The sequence below is a fragment of the Octopus bimaculoides genome, chromosome 9 (assembly GCF_046866305.1).
Source record: "Octopus bimaculoides isolate indiv1 chromosome 9, ASM4686630v1, whole genome shotgun sequence".
Taxonomy (NCBI): domain Eukaryota; kingdom Metazoa; phylum Mollusca; class Cephalopoda; order Octopoda; family Octopodidae; genus Octopus; species Octopus bimaculoides.
Genome location: NC_142936.1, coordinates 76,124,332 through 76,135,991, shown reverse-complemented (window position 1 = coordinate 76,135,991; position 11,660 = coordinate 76,124,332).

Sequence of the window (11,660 nt, the reverse complement as noted above, 5' to 3'; positions counted from 1 at the left end):
ATTTTTTAGAAAATACTTATATTACATGGACGATATACGTGTCACGGCTTTACTGTTCCCTTGAAGTTATGTTAATGATATTTAAATCGCATTTATTTACGCAGCTTTTTATGCTGGAGATGAAATTAACATTTTAGGAATGATTTTCGAGCGCAATTTCCAAATGCATTTTAGATTTTTGCTGGTACGTCTAGTTTTTCATGTATCATACTTTAAGTTTCTCAGTTTTATCAAACTTATATTAAGTTTTATACAAAATTACCAGTTGCTTCAACGGAATTGTACAGTATATACTCGATTAAATATTACGTAATTCAATGTGACTTAATTCTTATCATAAACTTTCTTAGATTAATGTCATTGAAGAATATACATTATAGGAGTGTGATGAATATTTTCCTTTTAAGCTTACCCTGGGATGTTGCAAGATAGTATTCAAGAAGTCGGTTATCATGCCTTTCTTTGGAAACCTCCAGGCTTCCATTGAATATTTCGATGCAATACTTCCATTTTACATTGCTTAGTGTACAATCATTCTGAGTAGTGTTAACGATATTAGACAGATGATTTCTCTATTGGCATCGAAGATGTTTTTAACTCAATCTCTATACTTAGAGGCCTACTTTATTTCGTTGAAAGCTTCACTCAAGCAAGTGCATTGTCTATCGAATCCACTGATTCGACGTATCTTTGTGATGAGCGGATAAAGAGGCACCACATCATCCATGAGACTGAAACAAATTTAGAGAATTAATTGTTATTTAGTGGGACTTCTATAAAACATGTTACCAAATTGAAGTTTCGAAACATTTTAGTGAAGTGGATTAGACTTCTTCTGGTTCGGCAAGATCTTCCTGTTCTTCAGACATCGAACTTCGCTAACAAGATTATTTAAACACTTCCGAATAATAAAAAAAATCTTAACTTCCATTTTTATTCCGGAATAAAAAGAAGCTCAGTGAAACATCTACTACCACCAACTGTACCACTCATCACTACCCTCCACATCATTTACAGAAGGTTGTCCCCATTATATTTGGACAAGGAAATGGGTATTACATACTGTATGTAGTGAATACACGTATGAGAGTCTTGTCTCTCCAATAATGATAACAGAAAAACTAAGCTGTTTGTAATGATATTTCTGTTCTTTCTATAGAATAGGTATAGTGAAAATGCATTGTGTACAGATGTCGAAACGTAATAATCAACTCTTGCGTAATCAGTTAAGGATTGCTGTGAACAATTTCCGCTATTTGTTGACTTAGAATAACCAAACAACTTCACAACCTCTTTTGTGCTACTTAATCGCTCTTTCTTAGTTGTTTCATGTACTACATTGGGGCGTAGGTAACGTAGAAGTAATAAAAGAGGATACTTTTTACTTCATGTTTCAATGGCAATGATCCGGGCATATTTTCTGAGAAATGAAAAAATTGAAATATTTCAAATATAATTATTGAAAAAATTACTCGAAGCCTTATAAAGTTTACCGGATTGAGTATGAAATATATTATATAACCAAATAGTAGTATAAAGATAATACAATTCCTTTGCAAAAATGTTAGGCTCTCTGATTTATGCTTCACCATCGTAATCTTGAATGTCTAATATCAGGCTAGCACAATTTCTAGTATTAATTAGATTTAAATGTAGCAGGCAATCAATGAACGTAAGCTATAGGTGAAACTAATCCATTTAATTGAAATACGGGCCTTGCAATTTGCTTACCGTCATTAGAAAATGGATCCTCTGGAAATGAATTACTTATCAGCAACAATGGTAATTTTGTTTGATGAATTGAAATCAGTTCCTGATGTACGGCTTACATACTTGTAAGCATGCATTCAGACATATTAATCCTATGTAGGTATAAACCGACCTGACAGGAACCCTTTGAAAGATCAGCCTTTGGATTCAAGTTTCCAGGAAACGTAATGAAACACTAATTTTCTGTTTATGCAGAGTTATTTTTTGATAAAGCTTCTTCATTCAAGTACACAACAGAGATCTGTTGCCGACCCTTCAATAATATAGAGGCGGCGAGCTGGCCAGAATCGTTAGCACGCCAGGCGAAATGCTTAGTTCAAATTCCTCCGAGGTCGACTTTGCCTTTCATCCTTCCGGGGTCGATTAAATAAGTACCAGTTACGCACTGGAGTCGATGTAATTGACTTAGTCCCTTTGTCTGTCTTTGTTTGTCCCCTCTGTGTTTAGCTTCCCTTGTGGCCAATAAAGAATTAAATATAGATGTTTTCGATCTACTTTGGATGCTTTGCCATCAAATTTGATTGCAAAGAATTCAAATTTGATTACAAAGAATTCAGACAAGATCGCAAACATCTATATTATCGTATGACCGTTTTTCCTATTGCTTTGCATGATCTATTATGAACTTCAATAATTAATTATTGAGCATTACTGCACATTTTGTTTCCTGTTGCGAGGGTTAATTTTGCGACAACTTTCTCGATGACTGGAAAAATGACATGAAGTTTTAAAAATTTGTTGACCGACAAACAATATTTGAAGCAAGTTCCGAGACTTTCTCACTTCCCGAGCGTTAAACTAATACCTCTGTTTGTTGTTTACGCACCCGTCTTCGTATTTTATTTTGTGTGTAAATTCCAACTATATGTAACATACATATACATGTTTGTTTATATGCATAGATGCATGCATGTGTATATATATGCTTCTGTGTATGTATATCTATATATATATATATTTGTATATATATATATAATCTCGTTTCTTTGCCTGCGGCCATGCTGGAGCACCATCTTAAACTTTTTTTTTTTTTTAGTCGAAGAAATCGACCCCAGGACTTCATCTTTGTAAGCTTAGTACTTATTCTATCGGTCTCTTTTGCCAAAGCGCCAAGTTACGGTCACGTAAACACACCAACATAGGTTGTAAAGCGGTGGTGGCTACACACACACACACACACACACACACACACACACACACACACACACACACACACACACACACACTCTCTTTCTCTTTCTCTCTCTCTCTCTCTCTTTCTCTCTCTCTTTGATCGACCTGAGGCTGTAGTATACACGCACCCAAGGTGCCACGCAGGGAGGGCTGAACCCGGAACCATTTGGCTGGCAAGCAAGCTTCTTTCCAGTCTGTGTGTGTTTGTTAGCTTCTGCTCTCATTTGCTATTAACAATTTACTGGTTGAAATATTTGCATTGATATAGGGGTTAGATATTAAATACTTTGTGAGTGAAAGTGATCGCGGTTTAACACTTGGTCCCGCTGTTTATCACAATAACATTTGTAATATTTTCTGCTTAAGCGATAAATAAATCGCTCTGTATATGGTGTTCCCTGCCTTTCACTATCTTTATTGGCGTCGCCCTCTTTAATATTCATATCTGCCATAAATTGATGCGCTAACCTTAGTTATTTGTCCACCATATGGCTGAAGAAGACACTTGTGGCAGCTTTCTAAGTAGTAGAGATAGCATCACCTACATGTCATATATCTAGATGAGAAGTTTCGGTTACTTGACATTATCTATTTATTTAATTGGGGGGGGGGGGAACTCCCTCTAGGCTTGTATAAAATCTAAAAACTAACCCTGAAAACTTTACCCAATTGATGCAAAGGAAAAATACATTTCCGTTTTATTTGACTTCCTTCAGTGTGTGTGTGTGTGTGAACTAGTGATGTTGGTATCAATATACATGTAAATAAATATAGAAAGTCTCACATATGTATTATGGTAAGTTGGAAAATTAGAGTTACCGAACATTATTGTTACAATTAGTACAGAAAACTGCCCAAGAGAACCCTAAATTATTGAATCAGTCAAGGGAGATAACTACCATACGATTTGAGGAACGAAAGTTATACATTTTGTTTTAAAAACAAAATTAAACAGTTAATCCCCCCCCCCCCCCCCAAAAAAAAAACTAGAACAGAATCATGCGATTTATATTCATAGAAAATTTTGAAGCAATTATATATAAAATTAGTGTTAATAAATGCAGTATTTGATGACTTATTAGAAAATCCATATTCTAAGTTATAATCAACATTGTCCTCACAAAATTTGTGAGAAACGCTTCGCTAAGTTATTATTAATGGAGGCAGAGACTGTAATACATTGTTGATTATATTGATAAATAGCTCTATAGCTAAATATAATTAAGTCCAAAGAAATGAGCGAGATGTCTGTTCTGGGCTCATTAATTTTTAAATCATAATTTAAGACGCAAAATAAACTGAATTTTAGAAACGTATTTAACACGTGAAGCAATTAGTTGCATCCAATTTGCTGTCTGCCAGAATACACTTCCATAAACACATAACCATGCATGCATACAGACACACACATACGTAAATATATACATACAATCGCATACACAGAGGCGCAGGAGTGGTAAGAAGCTTGCTTCCGAACCATGTGGTGCCAGGTTCAGTCCCACTGCATGCTATTTTGGGGAAGTGTCCTCTTTTATAGCCTTGGGTCGACCAAAGCCTTGTGAGAGGATTTCTTAGAGAAACTGAAAGAAGCCCGCCGTGTGTGTATATATATATATATATATATACATATATATATATATATATATATATGAATGCATATCTATCCGTGTGTGTCTGTTTTCCCCCTCCACACCGCTTGACAACTGTTGTTGGTGTGTTTACGTCCCCGTAACTTAATGATTCGGCAAAAGAGTGATACCATAGGTACCAGACTTAAAATCTAAGTCGGAGGTAGAGCTGGGAAGGGGTAGGTCTAGTGCCATCGGGTGGGATAGAATGAAAGAGTGAGCGCAGTTTATGCTGTTTAGTGCGACCGAGGAACTCGTGGAAAAGATTATTTAGATGAAGTATGAAACGTAGGCTGGTATGCGCAACAGATGGTGAAAAATAGAAAAAGGTGGAATAAGCGAGAGGGAGAAGGCGGTCGAGGGTGTGTATTTTAGAGAGATTAGAATATTAGGATGAATGGTGGCACGCATAAGGCGGTAGGAAGTAGTGCGGAGTATGGGTAGAATGGCAGAAGCAGAATGGAACGTGGGTTGGAAATGGAGGCGGAAACCTTTGGGGATGAGGTGGCGATGAGGGCAGCGACTGAGAAAGGAAACATGACTACAGAAGCGAGTATTTTTTTTTTTTTTTAAATCAGTAGGGAAAGATTAATAGAAGGTTGGAAGCCGCAGAAAGGAACGTGGAAAGGTGTTTCTTTAGGCGGCGGTGAATGTGTAAGGGGAAGGATTTATAATTAGGCATGCTGGAAAAAGAAGAGAAAAGGAAGAAAAAGAGAGAGAAAGGCAAAGTAATGACGTATGCAATATGAAAGTGCAGAAAGTTGAAAAAGTCGTGGTAGATTGGAGCGATTTACATCAACGAGAAAAATCCAGTGAAATCCGTGAAAATAGTCAGTATATCCAGTGGTAATCCGGGCGGAGTGCTGGTGTGTAGATGAAGATATGCGGCATATGTAGATGAAGATATTTGTATACAAATATACAAACTCACATAGCTCCAGAAAACCATATACTCTGCATCACCTATTGAGCACTCATTTTCGTTTGTTCGCAACAATTCCCGTTCATATAATTCTTATACTTTTAAGATTTTAGCTTCGGTTTTCTCCTTCTTCTCCTTCTTCTTCTTCTTCTTCTTCTTTCTTCTTCTTTATCTAAAAGATACTTTGTACTTCACTCAGCATTCCTCCTCCTACGCTTTCTCCAATTAATCTCTATAGCACTCAAATCTTTCTATTTCGAACTAATTATGCACCTATCACAAACTCGAATCTACTCGTTATCCATCTTTTCATTGCTTGCCACATTGTTTATTTTCCTGATACATCGTTCGATATAACATGAAATTCTTCTACATACGGATGTATCTATTTTTTGATTATTTGAATATCCATCTTTCCAAATATTCCTCCTATTTCTAACGACATTTCATCAGCTCGACTATATACTGCATGCTTTGCTATTTTGATAAACTCATTTGCAAAGAAACATACGCTAATCTAAAAGAAATGATGATAATTTGATACTAAAACACACACACACACACACACACACACACACACACACACACACACACACACACACACACACCCTAAGCAGCGATAGAGAACGTTAACCAACAAGGCCACAAATTACTTCAGCTGCTCTAGAGTGAAGTTGAAGGCGATTTCGGCACGAAGAGCAATAAAACTACTAGCTTTGGTTTGGTAGTAGTTTCACGGAAAAATTCTTACATGAACTGGTGTAGAAACAACAATATCGTTAGGGTATCACGAGACAAATCATTGATTAAGTTTACAATAACTGATGAAAAATATTCTAATAGATATTTAAATGGCCATTCCGGAAGTGGTATTAGATGCAACTACATACAAAACTGCTCATTTTGACAGTTGTGTAAATGCAGTTAACATTTGAAACACTATTGATACAATCTGCTCATTCTATGCTAATTTTTATTTATTTTATTATATGTACTTATCTTTGATTTTAAAGATATTCCAATGTTGTTGTTGTTGTTGGCACTCCGTCGCTTACGACGTCAAGGGTTCCAGTTGATCCGATCAACGGAATAGCCTGCTCGTGAAATTAACGTGCAAGTGGCTGAACACTCCACAGACACGTGTACTCTTAACGTAGTTCTCTAGGATATTCAGCGTGACACAATGTGACAAGGCTGACCCTTTGAATTACAGGCACAACAGAAACAGGAAGTAAGAGTGAGAGAAAGAGTACAGCAGGGTTCGCCACCATCCCCTGCTGGAGCCTCGTGGAACTTTAGGTGTTTTCGCTCAATAAACACTCACAACGCCCGGTCTGGGAATCGAAACCGCAATCCTATGACCGCGAGTCCGCTGCTCTAACCACTGGGCCATTGCGCCCCCACTAATAAAAGTAATAATGTACATTGGCAGTGTATATGTGTCCATATATAAATAGAAATATATTGGTATATTCTATTTTACTTAAGTTTATCATATTGTATTAAGTTTATCATATTGCAGTTTTATTTAAGCATGTAAGAATGGTATGTATGTAAGTCTTTTAATTTGTCTGTATTTTGTCATGAGTGGCTGTGTGGAAAATAGCATTGCTTACCGCGCATGAGCAGAACAGAGTGGTTCCTGTCAACCAAAGAGACAACACGGCCAAATTTGGCTCTGTTGTAAACTTTCAGTCTACGAAAGAAAATTAGTAAAGCGACTGAAAGGTAGGAGAAATTTTGGTTTGGGGGTACTGTGGGGCTACGTTATTTTATTGTTAATTTTATAAATAGGGTATCTCCACAGGCCTCCAGGCATTTTTTTCCTCCTTTGGTTGTGTTTGTTTTAGTGAAGAATTAACGGTGCGTGTTACCTCGCCGCAAGAACTCTTTCCATTTCTATTTTTTTCTGAAGACTTTCTGTATTTGGAATTTTTTCTGAAAGACTTTTTGTAAACGGTTTTTTTCTTGTTTATGAAAATAAGTGTTGCTTGCTGCAAAGTTCGCGGCGAACATCTATTTTTATGCCTAAAGTCACTGTGGAGTACCTATATTGGATTACCTAGGATTGCCAGGAGTTCGAATTGGCTAAAAGACATTTAACTTGAACAACACGGCGAATTTAGCTGTGTCGTAAATTCAATTTATGGAAAAAATTGAAAATTTATGAAGATTTTTCACAATTGGATTTATACTACGAGCACCAGTATTTGTGAACCAATTATTGGATTACCTATATTGGAGTACACAGGCCTGGTCAGGAGTTCAAATACGCCAGAGGACAGACATTTAACTATGAACATTGGTTTTTCCTTTTTTTGTTTGTTTATTACTATTTTTTGCAGTTAAACAAGAACAATAGAAAAAATAACACTGCTTTGGTGTGGGAAATTAACCCACCCAAAGAATGGGTGACAGATTTGGAAAGGAGGACGGTGGTTCTAAGGACTTATTCAAAGTCCTTGGATACCATTGTCCCCTTTCCTAGGCCAGAAATAGAAAAGGAACTGGCAGAGTACATGCCGGCGATAAAGCATATCGCCAGAGGTTCCAAATATGCAACTATATGCAAACCAAATATGCTGGAACTCCGGAGATGGCGTGTAAGTTCGCCAGTCAGCCCCTGGAAGGGGATAAAATTTTGTTCCTCCCCTCATACTGTGGGAAAAAATGTAAGCGAGCGTTTGTATGCGGGTTGCCACCGGGTTTAAAGGAGAGTTGGTTGGCCGAAACCTTCCAAAGGGGACTTGGTGGCACTCGAGACACCAAATTGTTAAATGTAAAATTGTTGCCATCTGCTAACTGGGTCGGGGCTAAGGCCATATTAACTTTGTGGACCCAGTTAGACGATGATAGTCTGGTCTTTCCAGACTACTTGACCACGGCAGGATCTAGGTATCCCGTGATCCTTGAGGGAAGGGACCCCCCCACAAGTGTCATGGATGCCTAGAGCTTGGCCATTTAAAGGAGGATTGTCACCGAGACACGAAAGTGGCCCGGGAGCAGACACCCATTAAAAAAAGTAGTCCTCCTCGGCAGGAAAAAATAAACGAGGCGGTGGCCTCAATAGGAAAAGGAAAAAAGAGAAAGGCGGGCATTAATTGTAGCCTGCTGAAACCTCAAACAAATGTAGAGTTGGAAGAGGGATTGAGTCCCCCGGGTAAACCGGAGGGCTCTTCCTCTCCCACCGGAAAAAAGAAATAAAAAGAAAAAGGTGCTAACGGATGTTGAACCACTGCCGAGTGATGAGGAGAAATATACATGGAAGCGAAATAGCTTCAGTGATATATATAATGAACACATATGAACATTTGTACGAAACGGTTGCCTCATAGAAGGGAACAGTGTTTTCGGGGATCAAGCGGTCGGCGGGCGTCGCTTTTCCCCCCATTTATTCATTATTATCATTTTTCATTACACATACCATTATGTCTTTGTCCAGCCCGCAGCTTCTTTTCTTCTATGTAAGGCCGTCATGGCCAATAAAATGAAATAAAGTAGCTTGCTTACCAACCACATGGTTCCGGGTTCAGTCCCACTGCTTGGGCAAATGCCTTCTACTATAGCCTCGAGCCGACCAAAGCCTTGTGAGTGGATTTGGTAGAGAGAAACTGAAAGAAGCCTGTCGTGTATATATATATATATATATATATATGTCTGCTTTGCGTATACATTCTCACACTAAGTGAAATAACAGTAGGACCTAACGAAGGACTTATTTAAACATCGACTTGAAGAGATGCATTTTACGCCTTGGATGCATGATAATGGTTACACGACATCTCACCAATATATTATAGGTGTGAAAATATCGAAGCAATTGTAGTAGCTTTAAATAATGTCGTTCATTCCATTTTCTATTATCTGTTTATATAAACTCCACGTAGTAAGAGCATTCTCACTGTATGATGACATCAGGTAGCAAATGACTAGACAAGTTTTGCATATTTGCTTATTTAACTATGATAAATATTTATGTATAGCAATGTAACGAAAATGAAGAGGAAGATGAAAATAATTCGCTTTTTCGGCTGAGACTAGTCAGATACAGACGAAAAAGAAAACCCGAACAAACAAATCATTAAAGAAACTGAAATTGTTTTGAGTGAAGTAAAACAGGACAGGTATGCAAAGGATAATATGCATACAAGGAACACTGAAACAAACAAGAAATAAATAATTAACTGATAACACGTAGACAATTGAGTTAAGAGAAGAAAGAGGATGATTGTCAAGAGCAAAAGACTCGAAGATTTTTCAAGTTAAAAATGGAACAAAACATGTCCGGACCGTAGCATTGAGAAACATTGGAAAGACACTTTGAAATATAAGAGAGTTGGAGAAAAGAAATGGAGGGAGACGAAGAATATGTTGGAGAGAGAAATAAGAAAGAAACAAAGCTAGAGGGGGAGAGAAAGGGAACGGAAAAGGGAGAGAGAAGAAAAGAGGGGACGAAGAGAGGAGAAAGACAACAAAAAAGACGGTGGTAGGCAAATAATGTAGACAACAGTGCATGATGAAAATCTGCTTAATCTTTCATTCAAAATGTGTGATATTGAAGCACAGGATAAACCAAACGAATGCATTATTGAAAACCACATACAAAAATACAGATCTCTATGTCATCTCTTGCCTAAAGTTCTTGGCAATCGCAGCATGTGTAATTATCTTTATCTATCTATCTGTGTGTGTGTGAGTGTGTGATGAAATGAAGTCCAACAAAGAAATGAACAGGAAAAGCTGAGATGATACACCTAACAAACATATATTCACTCAATACACCATCAGTTGCCGATCAGATATCATCACAATGTCGACACATCCTGCTGATAGTCTTCAGTTTGATAGGGACGACAATGTAAAATTCTGGGAATATAAACAAACGGATATGATAGACAAACAAGGACAGAAAAATATTCAGGCAAAGACAGAAACAGGAAAAAAAAATGAAATCAATTCGTAATGGCTTGGTTGAATTAAAAACAAACCAAGGTACATATATCAAAATAATTACACCTGTATATTTTACACATGTATTAGAGACGTTATTCTTATAGCTGGATGCGTATTAAAACACGATATAATCAAAAGACATTTGAACCGAGGACACTGAGTGCACGTATTAAATAGAAATCTATAGCTTTGCACAGGGGTAAGACAAGAATTCGTAATTTACTGCGAAGCATACCAACCACATCAGATTTAATACATTCTTACACATATAATTTATAAACACACGACAATATTTATGATGTATCTACGCTATTTATTTGAGAGAATTTTTGGTTCAACCTTTATATCAAACTATGTAATCTGTATATTTTCCCTGAAGTTACAACGATTTTATGCCAATACGTGAATATCAACGCATGACTGAAATGTGCTTTTACAAATACATCACTGTCTTTGAAAATGATCAATATATTGCTGTAACAAAGCGTATATATATATATATATATATATATATATATATATATATATATCGCCTTAACGTATTGGTTTTGTTTTACACCTCACATAGTATGATGCTTAATATTTTTAAATGAAAGGAAATGACACGTTATTATGTTTGTGATTTATCTTGTTTTCCATTGATCTTAATCTTCAGGTAAGAGGGCATTTTTCAAACATGAATCAAAATGATGTCACAAACTCCGCTCAAAATATATTGATTTCTTTCGACTTGGCAAGATGAAAGGGACGCGATCTAGTTGAAGAAATATAATATTAATGGGAATTTCCAGAAATAAAATGAAATTTAAATTTAATCGAGGCTTGAAACACGCTGGCTGATTTGATTCCTATGAAGCATACTTCCTGCTGCTTAAGATTATTTTTGCAGAAGTGGAACGTAGCAGTCACGGTCTATTTTTGCCTGTGAAGGAGGGGATTATACGCGGACCGACGATCTTGCTCGAATGCCTGCAAAGCCATTGTTTAGCCTAGGAGTTATGCGGTGATATTAAACTGAGTGACAAATTCCTCGGTCGCACTAAACAACATAAACTGCACTCACTCTTTCATTCTGTTCCAACCGATGCCACTACATCCACCCCTCCCTCACCCTTCCCTCACCCCTCCCTCTTATTTTTCAGCCTTACGTGTAAGAAACTCGACTCCGTCGGTCACGAATGACCATGGGTGCACCTTAGAGGCTCCCCTCCGGA